General features: G+C 35.7%; 1 protein-coding gene across 4 annotated transcripts in view; it reads left to right on the top strand.

Annotated features, from left to right (window-relative positions):
- LOC118748128 (beta-2 adrenergic receptor) overlaps positions 1–15,144 on the top strand; it is a 41,310-nt gene that overhangs the window by 16,841 nt on the left and 9,325 nt on the right. The gene's annotated exons all lie outside the window — the stretch shown is intronic.

Below are 15,144 nucleotides of genomic sequence, written 5' to 3'. Positions count from 1 at the left end.
TACGTAGTCAAAATCCAAAAACAACATCAACGAGATGCAAAAATCCGCAGAGCAGCAAATTTAAGCACAAATCGAATTAAGTGCAAGTGGCAACAAAAACGCCATATTTTATGATGTTGGAAAAGATGCTTGAGGACAACTGAGAAGTACAGACCCAACCAAACAAAAGCGAATCGGGCGCAGAGTGGCAATGGTAAATGGCAATAAGTCAACTTACAAACTTTGATGGTGCTCTCACCCCGCCTGTAAATCCCTAATTTTCGAATGCAGCCTGCCTAGGCGTATGAGCAACTTTAGTCCTACTCATTGCAAGCAGCCAACCGGCAAGCAGCCAACCGGCAAGCAGCTCATCACAATCTCATGAATGCAGTGTATATAAGTGTGTTTGCCTGCCTCTGGCGTAATATATGTATGTATATTTCCCAACTAACTTTTGAGTAAAGGCTTGTACTGCGTTTTGGCGTAGTAAAAGATTTCAATTGAGAAACGCGTTGAATGCAAGCAATATCCACTATTCAGATAGAGACTTTACTGCTGGTTTATGGTTTCATTTGAATTAAATTTCTCAAAGGAATTTGGATGTGCTCTGTGTTAATTATTCTGCAATAATACAATGATTCAAAAAAAATATCAAATCAGACGCAAAAAAGTTGGTTTATGAAAATATGACAGCTTCCAAACTTTTATGGGTCATCGGCGCGAAATGGTCGAATAGTGAAAGGCCTAAATATGTACCTGTATTTCTCAATCGAAGTTAGACCGGTCGTTTGAATTAACTTCACCTTACCATTTTCAGTAACCTTTCTTTTATCTTCTGCACGAGATATTAAGTATATAGTATTGTATACAGTATAGTATAGATACGGTGACCATCCGTCCTGTATTATACGGGACAGTCCTCTTTTTTGACCCATTGTCCTGGTAATTTATTTATTTTATACGGGACGACAAATGTTCTGTATTTCTTTTAATGTCCTGTATTCGGTGTTTCCATCACTTAACAGCTCATTAAAATGGCATGGCTATGAACGAGTTTTAAGTGATGTCGCTATATGATCGTAATTTTCTCCATAAACAGTTATTATTTTCTAATCTGAATGCCTGTGATTCGAATCGAGGATAACATACAGTGACCAAAACAGAAATTATGACTCGACATTTTAGTAATTTTTGGCTATTTTTCCTTAGTTTTTTTAATATTTATTAATTACGAAAGTAAAGCTCTTTTCCTAACAAAGACCATATAATAAAAAATTTCCAACTTTGTGCAAAAAAACTATAAAAATTAATTCAGCAATGTTTCACCAAAATTTCAAACTTTTTAATAAGAATCTTTAGAAAAAAAATTTGGTCTGTAGTTTTGTAACTCAATAAAATTGAGTATGATAAAGTGCGAGTGGAAAGTGCTGCTCGTTTGCTTCTCTTTCAAAAAAATGGTCGAACACACGTAGTTTGTATGAAAAAAATGCGAAACATCGTCAACAAAAAAAAATTGCCAAAAACTTATGGTAAGCCTTAGCGGCTTAAAATTGCACTTTATTATACTAAAATTTAACGAATTTTTCAAACAAATTTTACGGGGTAAAAATCTTGAGAAAATTATCCTACAATTTTTTGATATTACTATTAGAAGGATACTGTTTCAGGGCTAATTCATTTAGATTCATTGAAGGAGGTTTCAAGATCTGTGAGCTGTTGTGGAAAGAATTTGCAAAAATATTTTTTGTCCCGTATTTGGCTCTCATAAATAGGATCACTGTAAGTATACAGAGTATAGTTAGGTTAGGTTAAAGTCGACCCACCTTAAACGTGGGTACACTTCACACTTGAACCATAAGCATTAAGGGAAATTCCGCAAACGGTAGATTTCGCAGACGGAGAGCTCTTGCGAGGTGAATGAAAAGAGTGCAAAAGCTGATTAGCTGCCACAGTGAGAGTTATTTCTTCCGAGAATTTACAGCGCATCCACTTTTTGCAGCTAACTTAAGTTAAGCACATAGTGGAGCGGCGACAAAAGCGACAAGCATATCATCGAGCAATGCGTCGATTACAAACGTATATCTATGTACCTACACGGTTAAAAATTTCGATTTTAATTTTAAACTTTTTGGACTGCATACATATATGACCAAAACAAATTTAGTTTCAAATACAAACCTTCTAAGTTTAATAAAAAAGAGAGCACATATGTTGGGTTTCTATTTTTCTATATATGAAACCTAGAAATACTAGAATTAAAAAATTTTGGTTTGATTTTTAAACGAATAGGGCCTTAGTTGAAGCCACGAACTTTTTGGTTTTAATTTTAAGCCAATCATAGAAAACATCATTTTCTCGGCTGCTTGGACTAAAATTTACACCAGAATATATTAAAAATTGCTTAAAACTATTGACTGGTTTAAAAATTAGACTATAAAAGATTAAAAAATGCAGCAGTCCCAGCTCGGTTTAAAAACTAAACCCAAATTTTTGACCGTGTACGCTTTTCTCTTCACTATGCGCTCTCCCATTGAAACATAAACGTTTGTAATTGACACGCCAATTAATCGCCAAGTTCATGAACGCTTCGATCGGAAATTTACCCCTTAGATCAGAGATGTTCGTTGTCCACAGGAAGAATTTCCTTTTCATTTTCGTTGTTGGTGTCGGTTTTTCTCCAAACCAAATTTGACAAGGGATGACGGAAAATCGTTCCACATTACACCACTTGATTCTGTCCTTGCAAAATCTTAATAGTCAGGGGACTAAAACGGCATCTTTTCAAGAGTCAAAACGTCGACAACGAACTCTCGAATAGAATCAAGGGCATGCATCACGTAATTTTGACAGGATAGTCGTTCAAACGAAATTGAAAAAACGATGTCGTGAAAACACTGATTAATGTATTTTTGTTTCTTACTATCGTTTCAATTATGGTAGTGCCGTCAACAGTTTGAAAATCACTATATTTTTTTTTTGTGGAACTTCGATATTTGATATTTTAATAAAATAAAAATTTTTAAAATAAATTCTAGAATTTATTTTTCCTCTGCTGTGTCAATAACTACTGTAGCTAAATGGATGCGTTTTTGGATGGATTTTTGATTTTTTTTATAGCACATTTTTATCTTTATTCTTATACTTTATTGCAATAAGGTAGCTAAACATAGGTGGGTCTAGCGGACTCCAAAATATTTATGAATGCATTTTTTTAAATTTCCATAGATAGCGTTTCAGCTGGAGTATGTGGAGACTAAGAAATGTAAAGAGAACATAATAATACTAATAATAATAGATTGGCGCTTACACATATGTTAGTGTTTGGCCGAGCTTCTCCTCCTATTTGTGGCGTGCGCCTAGATGTTGTCACACAAAGCGCAGGGACCTACAGTTTTACGCCGACTCCGAACGGCGATTGTATTTTTATGAGAAGCTGCTTTTCATGGCAGAAATACACTCGGAGGATCGCCATTGCCTGCCGAGGGACGACCGCTGTTAAGAAAAAACCTTTTTTCTATATTTTTGCGATGTTGCTTTGACTAGGGTTTGAACCCAGGCATTGTGGAGTGGAAGCGCGCAACGATCAAATATTTTTTGGTTTTCATGAAGAAAGACAATCGCTAACACGAGATCGTCAGACGTCAGATTATCGTCATACGTGATTCATACCATTGAGAAAGCTGAACAGAGAATCCTGCGGTAGAAATCGCTGGTTTTGGCGCTCATATTTCTTATAATTGGACGAGCTTCGTTCAGAAACAACTGCATGTACCTAGTCCAAAATACGGGCACCAGATTAAGACAATTCAGGGTAAGGTCCTCCTTGGTGGCAGTAAGCAGACCATCTAAAACATTTTGCATTGGTGTCCGAACTTCCCTTATATGTAGATATTCACGATATGCGGTAGCGTTGGAGGCGTTGACAAAAAAAACGGCTGCGGCCAGCGACGGATTGTGATACGACTATTTACTGGTACGCTGACCCAGTTTAGGTTTTCAAAAAGGTCAACATAAACATTATCCAAACGAAATGTGCGACCAACACGAATAACGAAATGTGTATGTAGATATGTACGTATGTATGCAAAACCAAAAGCCAACACACACGGTCGCGTATGCTGTACCGCAGTCATCAAATTAACGCGCATATCCTCGCGAATCTGATTGTGATGTCAGGCTGCCGTCTAGAATTAATGCGCGAACATTTACCCAGGCTCGAGCTACATGCAAGGCATCTGCCATGGGTTATGTCATGCGTTGTGTGTAAATAAATTCAAGTGCCTCCCCTGTGAAACATAAAACACTTTGCACGCACCCGCGAGTCACCACAAACCATCGGGCAATTGAAAATGAACCCACGTCTCGCCTTCAACTCGTCTACAACTTTACCTCTTTCACGGAGCATTTATAAATGCTTTATGGCTTACATAACGAAAATTGTGCGCTCCAGCATGTACATAGACATCGTTAGTCACGTCGCACATCGCACATCGCCCATTGGCTTATTCCTATTCCACACGACAGCAACGGAGCAACAATGCAAAGCGCCGTACTTTTAGGCGAAATCCATTTTTATCTTTGTTTGTTGGCCATTCATCGCGTTACGTAGGCTAATGCAAATGTCGGATGTTAAAATGCATTCGATTGAAAAATAAATTTAGGAAGCCCTAAGGCGAAAATTTCTTAACCTGCGGATGTTAGCTCATACATACATACATTTGTTATCGGAATAACTTGAAAGTGTCATTGTGACTTAACTTTCTTTTTGTGGTATATATGTATGTATTCGCTTATCATCCTTTTTTAACAAAAGCAATGCGACAATGTTCCGGTAATTCCCCCCCGCCAGTGACCCGTAAGGAAGGTCTTGTAATCATGCGGGTTTTACGACACGAAAGGCTACTCCAGAATTCAATGGCCACTAAAGTGGCGTACTTTTAAGCTGTCGCAAATAATTTAAAAGTGCCCATCGGCTTACCCGCCGTGTCATTTCCCAGATGGATGAGCCATTCGTAGTTTTTGCACTTAGCCTTAATATCCAGCGAACGGCCATCCATATGAGTTAAATTTTATAATGTTTGGCCATCTCGCATAAAGATCTATAGCAGCCAGTAAGGCTATTGCCTTGTCTAACTCTGAGTCTAGCTAGTCAAATATGTCCTTCTCTCACTATGCCATCAATCCCATTTATTTCTTATCGGAACTGAAGAAAGCATACAATATTCGGTTCTAACTGGTATCGAGTTAGTCGCCGGCATGACTAGGGGGTTGAAGTTGACTCGATCTTAGTAGGCGCACTGGGCTTTGTATAGAAATGTTGGGTTGATAGAGAGTCTGATGTTGGTTTCCAAAATTCTCTTCGGTCGTTTTTAATAAATAGAAACAATGAAAGTATTAAAGCATGACAGTCGTTTCTCTTTTGTGTCAAATTACGTCCATTGGAAATTCGAAATAAAAAGGCCTCCCTCTGCTACCACTACTACTTTAACTGAAAGGGCTGGCTACTACATGGGATGTTCTCATCGCCTGCGCCATCAACATTGGCATCTTAAGTGACTTATGTAGTATAAAGTGTGGCGCTTGTAGGATGAGAGACGACTTTACTTCTCAATTGCCTACTAAGTCCAATGTAATACTTGTGAGGCTCTACCAACTTTTGGTATCAATACCACCCGCTCCACAGTAGTCAGAAATACCACAGCTTCTGAAATAGACGATTTTGAAAGATCGTACGTTTTGGTACAAGAAATTTTATAGGCATCTCGAAGCTAATAACAGCAATTAGAGCGACAACTTTAAAGTAGCAAACTCGTTGGCACACCCGCAGCCAGCGTTTAACCGCTTTTAGCCTGCCATTCTATCCGGTTTCTTGAAGCTATGTAGCCACAAAAACCTACGATGTTGCCATTGTGTGCAAACGCTGTGAATACCGACCTGGCTGAAAGAGCACAAATAATTTTCAAAAAATATAAAAGAACTAAGTCCATATGTACGTAAATATCTCGATATTTTTTTCATTATCTTACGTTCAAAAGCAGCTGCAGTATTGCCAAAAAAAACTCAGCATCATTTAGCATCAACACATTACTCCATACAATTAATATATATGTATACATACATACCTACATATCACTTAAGTTCTCAGAGCTTTATCATCAAATTCTTCTACAAAAAAATTGAATAAACAGCTTTTTACAAAGCCTCTCATTCGCCGCAAAACGCGATTAAGTGATTTAACCCACCCCAAATGGACGATATCACATATTTATCCTTATCGTCTAAAGTGATCATAGAACTAGTAGTCGCTCGACGTCGAGCTGCGCTTTTGTACCGTATTAAGTACATTCAGCTTATGGATATCTAAGAATATTAGGGATGTAATTTACTTTTAGAGAGTAGCTATAACTACAGTTATGTTTAAACGTACATCCGTACATACACGCAAATTTGTGTATAAAAAAATATTTTCATAAATATGTTTATGTATGTGTATTTTTATTTTGTACAACCACAAAATACACTACAGAAAAATTATGTTTAACCAGATAACCAGATAATTAAGCAATCGTGATTTTATTTTGCTTAAGACGGGCATCGAACTCGGCTACTATCGTGCATCTAGCTGAATGTACCCCGATTCTCTCGGCTGCGGTGGTGTAGTCACAGCCCTAATGTTTGAATAAGCATCAAGATAAGGGTTTCATGTATCCATTCACATATCCTTTTACATATCGCTCATTTACTGAAAGAATGTCACAACTCAAAAAACGCTATTTGGAAGAGACGCCGTTAAGATGTTCAGTTGACTCTCACCAAGCGGGAAATGAAGATTTCATGCGGATACTACACAAAATTTTAGCATAGATTTTTTTTTTCAGAATATGAGCGTCATATTACGGGTAAAATTCTACATCAATAGTCCAATAGTCTTATTTCTTTACTTGCGACAGTCTTTGAATAAATGAGCGATATATAAATACATATGTACATATGAATGTCGTGTGGATATTTAAATACCCTGAAGGAAAATACTTACATTGATTCAGAATTGAATTTAGGTTAGTTGGAAATCAAATATATTTGTTATGCGTTTGATATAAAACGTACCTACATACAAACATAGAATTGTAGGTGCATTTTAATTTGTATATTTGTTTTTTACTGTTTATGTATTTATGTCGTTTAAGTGACGAAAATCGAACGGTTGTGTGCATGGTAATTATTGTTTTCGAATACTACTACATACTACGTTGTCGAGATTGTAAAAATTGATTTTCCCGTCGGCTCATCGGCGTGTGGACTCTTTTCAAGCCAAGGCTGCTAAAATTTGTTTTCCCAACTCAATCGAATAGTCTAAACGTTAGTATCCATCTTAAGAGGTAGCCGAATTAAAACAGAATTTTAATTTACCTAACCACAATAGTTTTACAATGGCTTGAAGTAGCTTTATTTTTAGTCAAACATATAATTTTGATAAATTTTATGCTCTGCAAAAATGGTAAACGGCGACAAAAGTGACTTTCTCAAAAGTCGGCATGTGACCAATCTTCAACTCTCTAATTTGACTATACAAATTACTTTTGAATAAAAATCGCTTACCTATCGCAATCGCAAATATTTGCCTTTTTATGCACAACCCCATTTAACATAGTAGATAATTCTTACATAGTACATACATACATATGTATGTATGTATGTATGTATGTAGTTATGTATTAAGTTGTTTCTTATTTAATATTGATTAACCCAATTATGTATATGTATGTATGTACATACTTAAGTATATGTGAAGTATATAAATTAAGTGCATATTTATGTACTGCATACACATGCCTATGTTTGTACATACATACATATTTATGAAACCAGACCTTAAGAGGTTTAAGCATTATTCTTTGCCACTTTACCTCGCTTCCATCGCCTACATCGCCTCCATCGCCCACAATGCGAGTTCAGTGGTTTTCATAACATTTTGGCATTCATCTCAGGGCTCATGTCTGGCTGCTACAACGATTTATGTATGTCACTCATACGCCCCACACACCTCTACCTTTTGCATCTGCTTCCGTCAGTGGCGACATCTTTCCCAACTACATACGTACATATGTATGTATGTATGTATCTCTTGGTTCTGTTTGGCAGGGTGCTTTCGCATTGCTTTTTCAAACTTGGTCCGTATTTATTTATTTGCAGCATGCATTCATGTTATGTATGTATGTAAGTATTGTGCGTATGTAAGTATTGTGCGCTAAAATATGTAAGCTCTTTCTCATTTGAATGAACATCATAAAATCAATAGCTGCAAATAAGCAATGACCACAACGATGTGACACGCTTTGGCCACATTGAATTCGAACGTAACAAAATGCTTACATATTTTCCAACAACGTAGCACCCACATCCTTACTTGGAAGCCAAAAACACACATGCACAAACAACACAAAATCACGTGCATTCACACACACACATGTACAGCCATATATAGTAGATATGTATGCATGTATGTATGTAGTTTTCATCTCGTATGCACAACATTTTCAGACCGCCGCCATTCGCTTTCTTGTGGGTACAGGACATTGTGTCTTTGTTCTACATACTGGTGAAATGTGATCATCGGGGAACGGATTTTATGGAAATTGCCTGTTTTTTCTGCTAAAGAGATAGAATAGAGTATATTCGATTAAGAATGTCCGCGATTTAGCTTTCCCTGATTCCATATATACATACACATTTGATGTTGCCTTTTTTAAAATATTTGCCCTTATTCCTGATAATATGAAAAATTTAAACGTTCCATATTTAAATTGGGCGCCACTCGTATCAATCCACCTCGAGCGCACATTAAGTACATAGGCTCTTCTTCGCGAAAATCGAATGAAACTTCAAAATGCATCTTGTGGTTCAAAGTTTTGTGAGTTAAAAACTCGAAAGGAGAAAATAGTCAAAGATTCAAAGTGGAAATTTTTCATATAATAAAACTAGTTAATAGTTTTTTTCTCTTTACTTGCAAAATAAACATTTCTAAAATAAATGTACATTTTGATTATTTTTCGGGTATTGTCTTTTTTAGTGCCTTCTTTTGCCTTTTTTGCGATTTCTACTGCCTTTTCCCGCCTATTTCGCTATTTTAGTTTGCCTTTTTCATAGGTTTTTAGGTCCTAAAAATCCGTTCCTCGAGGTTGATATACACTTCCATTTACTGCCCCATAGACTGTCCCAAGATTATTTCCATATTTGAATGCATTTTTAGTAAATCTGCGTCTTTAAATTTTTAATAGGGCAGCAGGATTTCTCCCAAGGACACCGAAAAAAATAATTAAAAGAAAATATCCTTTTCACTTTGTATTCTTCAGTATCCTTATATATAGTTATAGGATTTAAATTAGGCTAAGATTATTCAAAATGCATTAAAAATTAAAAATTTCTGAAGGATAAGAATTTTAAGGATATTTTTTTTAAATGCTCCAAAAGGATAATTGAAAAAAAAGTAATAATTAGTCTTGATTTGAAATTTTCTTTTGACTGATACCCATATATCCATATTTTGTGTTAACCTTTAGAAATATATTATAATGTATGGTCCTTTGGAAAAAATCCTGACTGCTTGGTAAAAAACTAAAGACGCAGATTTACTAAATATTTTCCCTAATACCGTAGCGAGTATAGTAACACCGCCTTATATAGAAGTGAAATGAATAAGTAATCAAAATACGCGGACTTCAGAAAGATTATTCTGATAACTTTGCCTGCAAGTCGGCACGTGTTGCTGTGGTCCGAATTGCATACAATTTTATTTCGAATAGTTTTAAGACAAAACCAATAAAATGAGGGGCTATGCGTTAAAAACAAACAATTTTGTTTTTTTTTTCGGACAAAGACAAAAACAAATACGAATACGATTACGACTGCGAAGCCGTAGGGGAACGCAAAGATGGCTACAAAAGCGAACACGATAGCGATCATGCATACGAAGGCGATCACGAATACGAAAACGAACATCTAGGCGAAGGTGAAGACGAATACGAATATGGCGATGAAAACATAAGACATATGATATGAAAACGAGGACAAATACGAAGGCCAAGACCAAAAGGAAGACCGAGATGAACACGAATATGAAGACGGAATCGATTACGAATACGGAATCGACGAAAAAGAGAACGATTAAGAAGCCAAAGACGAGGATAAGCATGAAAAAGAACGAAAACGAAGACGAAGAGAAAATGACGAAGACGGTTTTGCGGATATGAACATGAAGGCAAACACGAAAACGACGACTGCCGTAACAATTACCGTTAGCATTATATTTATATTTAGCATTTGCATGAAAAAACAACCAAAAATTCAGTTTTTTTCCAAGCAAAAATAAAACTCAAAAATAACGACTATTTTCTGAGCAATAAAAGAAAACGCATAAAATAAAAAAAAATAAAAATCAGTGGGTTACTCCTTTTTCACGCAGCATTTCTCTTTCCGCATGATTTTTTGAGATGCATTATTATTATTTGCGGAATCTGGTTTCAAACACTTTTAAAAACCTGAAACTTGTCACCATGGTTTGAAGGGTTTTTTAAAAAATTTGACGACTTAGCCATTTTTGAACAAAATTAGTCGCCATTGAGCGGCGGTGCTTCCCTTATTAAGAGATCACTTCTTTGACAAGGGGTTGTCTGTCCCCTAACCCTACGGTGCTCTTCGCCAAAGAGAGAAGTTTGGACGACCTTGTTTGCCCAGCCTTTTAAGGAGTCACGGAGGAGGGCAGACATACATACATATGAATGTATGTATAGACCCTTTGAAATTTGCCGGCGTTTTCTTCGTCGGCGTCACTCAAATGCAGTGCATGACCACAAATGACTTTTTGCTAACAATAACGAGTTGATGACTTTTTGATGATATCTACAAGGAACTGCATTGATTGCCCGAGCTCGTATATTTGAAGCCTATTTAGTCACACCGTTGGCGCACACACCATGGCGCCATCAAGCTAATTAATTGCCGCAAGCGATTTGCCGTGCGTACGCAGCGTAAATGGTGATGGATCCAAAAACAACGGTGATTCAAGTAGAAGGAAACAAAGAAGGGAAGCCAGGCGCCACCGGATACTTTTTTATTAACTGCTTAATGCCACAATGACGCCCATCAGGGCTGGGTTTGTGTGTGTATGTATGTATGTCTGAGTGTAAGCAAACGTTCTGTGGCGCCGACATGTTTTCATCCGTGTACCATTTAAAAGTAGCATAGCGCATTATTTTAGTCACCGCTATTGCAGTTTATTCCCTATACATATATCGATAGCTAAGAGTGCAAAGCTGCTAAGTCCATTTTTTTTTTTAATTTTCCAGGAGGGGAAGAAAACGTCTTACAGCCATTACAGCGTGCAAAACTCCATACGAATAAGTAGGACTCGAACTTTATTAAAAGATTTCGTATTATTTTGGTTTTAACGGAGTTTCGGTGCCTCTTTTAGACTTAACAAATTTTCCTTTATATTGAATATAAAAAGAAGGAAACATAAAACAAGTACCTTAATTTTTTTCAAAACTATGCATTTTTAATACGCCTTGCTTGCTATATCGAAATAGTTTTCATAAAAAAGTGAACTTAGCAAGTTTTCTCTCTAAGCTAGCGATATGTATGTATGTTCATAAGTTTATGGTATTCACGTCACGGGGTTTAGTTACATAAATGTACATATGTACATATTCCTGAATAATAAATAAGTAAATGCTGAAGATGAAATCATTTATGTAAAATTGGAAAATGGTTTATCAGAAAGATCACAATGCAATGGCAAAAATCCAGCGGAACGAAAGCTACAGTGTTAGGCCCCATAGTTTGTGATGCTAACATTCATATGTACATATGTATGTCTGTATGTAGCAACTAGTTTTTGCTTGTTGTAGCGATTATTTCCCTGGGGTTTTGTATTGAAGTCGGAGGGGGAATTGCGGTACTGCATTCAGTAAACTTCAGCATTCAGTAAACTTGGCATTTTTCGGGCCTTAAACTCTTTCCAGCACCTCCAGTGATGGGGATAGGTACCAGACCAGTCGCAAAAGACGTCAGACGTTCGCACAGTGCCAGAAATGACCAATCTAGCGTCAATTAATTTTAAATTGCCAAGTTCATATTTTCTCAAATGTACTTATTTCTGTACGCAATTACCAACACACCCACTGAGTTTATTAAAACGTTTCATTTTGTTTTGATCATAATATCCGCACAGCTGACATTAACATATGTTTGTGTGTTAGCGCACGTGTAGCAAATATGTACATTAGGGTTATGATTTTTTTACACTTTTTTTTTTATTTTGATTTGCCTGTGCTTTCATTTAATGAACTTTTGTCCATATATTACTTTTTTGGCGATATTTTTGTTGGTTCGTGAAAATACCTCCCGCGCACACTATCATTTCATTTACAAGGCTGTTGCATGGCAAAGCCCCATACCTAGTATAAAAATTCGACCGAAATCCCTTTTTGCCTACCAAGTTTTGATTTAAAAACGATGTGTATCAGCACTAAATCCACAAATCTATTTTACTTTAATAAAACCATAAAACATTTGAGAAGAAAAACATGTTTGAATATTAAGTTTCTCCACTTAGAAACTGATAATAAATTCCGCTATGCGCGGGAGTTTTTTTTATAATTTATCAAAATTGTTGTTATTTTTTGGAAATTTATACAAAAGCTCATCGTTTGCCACCACAGGCATTTAAATCTAAAAAAAATCATAACCCTAATGTACATATACATACATACTATTTCCCGCCGTTTTTTTTTTCTTGTTAGGTCTCTGGATCGGCAAGTGTGATTTTTAGCAAATTTGTTAACAAAATTTTGAGTTTATTTAATTGTTGTGAATCAGTGATTACGTGTTTTATGTGAAAAGCTGGGTGAAATTTAGCGTTTGTGACGAAGGATGAGAGTTCGAGTCCAGTATTTTGTATGTGTACTTATTCAACTCATTGTTTTTAGTCATAATTATACAAAATTGTTGCAAAACATCGCGTTTTCCCCGTTCCCGAAGAAATCAGGGGAAAGTGCGAGAGCAAAATGACATTTCATTTTTAGGGCCGCTGCAAATTTCTGCTGCGAAAATTTCACTTGCGAAAACTTGCAAGCAAGAAAAGCAGCAACAAACATTTTTTTGTAAATAAACCGAAAAATATTGGCCCTGTTAGGTATATTTTTGCGAATTTTAGAAACTTGTGAAGCGCTTAATATGTCGATTTTTTTTTTTTTGTTATTTTACTACTAATCCTCAGCTTTCTTATTTTTGTGTGTGCCAATTACGGTTGTCCTATGAAATTTTTCGTTTATACTCATACATATCATATTTTTCCCTGATATATGTATACCAGAATATACAAAAATGCAGCCAGCTAAAATGTTTTTTTGGATCAAATTGTCACTTTTGAGTAGGTTGATTGTTGAAATAAACAAGTAATTTTTAAGCAAAAAAACAAAACCGACTTCAATTCTCATATAAAAATTTAATAGTACCGTAAAATACAGTATACAAAATTACAAAAAATTAATTTAGTACAAAATTTTCGGATCTAAACCAAATTAGTATGGGACCACCCTTTAGGCAACACACTTCCGATAGAAAAGAATTATCGAAATCGGTTGTGCGGTAGATAACATATGCACATAAAAAAAATATTCCGACGAATTGATAACCTTCTCATTTTTTTTTGAAATCGGTTAAACATGGAAAATTTTAAACGTACATATATTTTTAGATACATTCACTTAATTTCTTTGGAACAAGCGTGGGTGTTTGGAGGACCTTTTTTTACTTTGGTGTGGACTCAAAAACTACCGTAGAGAAAATCTCTTTGAAATTACACAAAAAACGACGAGACAAGTAAACTTAATGTTGGGTCGTAGATTATGCAACTGTATACTGATATTCAGATCAGGTAATTTTCACAAGATATTTTCATTTTTATACAAAAAAAATCAAACCTTAAGAAGAAAAACAAAAACATTTAAAAAACGTTCACCGTTTTGCAATTTTCTTTTTTTTTGTGATAAAGCCTGTTCTGTTGCCAAAAACTTAAGCTACTAACGATGAAAATCGGTGCATAAATAAACCAGTTTGGAGTGGTCAAATGAAAATGTGTAATAATTTTTAGTATGACATAGAAGCGGGCAATAATGTTACTCATACGCCACATCCCACATGGCCATACTCGTGCACTTATAATCGTACTTGGCGTATGAGTTACATTTTCCATAGTAACCCATCTGTTACATCCTTTCTCGCACCCTTTCACTGCACTGACATCCTTGTACCACTGGGTGTTTAAGCTGTATTTTAAACTGAAACCATGGTCCGTTATATTTGAAATATAAAATATTCCAGTTCTCTATATGCATTTTAAAATTACTAGTTTTTAATGCAACAAAAGTATGGAAAGATCTTCTAAATCTATGTACTCTTGCTATACAATTGAATGGTCGCCGCGAACAGGGACAATTTTTTTAGAACAAATTTCTTTAACTTCAAGGATATAAATGTGCAATGTACATTTTACATAAATATTGTATACTTTAAGCGCAAGTTTATCGAGTACTCCTGTATCGAAAAAGTAGAAAACCAAATCAAATGAGCTTATGTGTATGTGCGTCATTTTACACTCTTTTTTTTTTGTATTTCTGCAAAATTATAATCTTTCCGCTTAAAACATTATTCGCGGCGACCAATCAATTGTATCAAGGAGGCCAAAAAGCTATAGGTTAACCATTCCCTCCTGCGTACGAGTAATGCAAACTCATAAAAAATGCCACTAGTTCATTCCCAAATCTACACATGAGGATATCATGAAGTTTCTACTAGGGAGAACGAAAAATGACACTGAAGATGGCACAATGCCGAAACCGGTTTGTCTGCAAACCAAACATGACACCCTGTCGGAAAAATCAACCAACACAAACACATACATAAATACTGTTAAAAATTTGTGTTTAAAATCCGAAATGGTACAGCTGTACCACGGATGTTAAATGAGGTATAGATGTACATACCTTAGCCACTCCCAACGAACACTTAAAAGATTCCATAAATTCATTCTTAAATATATATATATATATATGAGGCAAGTTTTAGCTCTGTAGATGCATAAATAATAGGTTTGATCTCATATAC

The sequence above is a fragment of the Rhagoletis pomonella genome, unplaced genomic scaffold (assembly GCF_013731165.1).
Source record: "Rhagoletis pomonella isolate Grant_MI unplaced genomic scaffold, Rhpom_1.0 Rhpom_scaffold_00012, whole genome shotgun sequence".
NCBI lineage: Eukaryota > Metazoa > Arthropoda > Insecta > Diptera > Tephritidae > Rhagoletis > Rhagoletis pomonella.
This window is presented reverse-complemented; position numbering and strand designations above follow the sequence as displayed.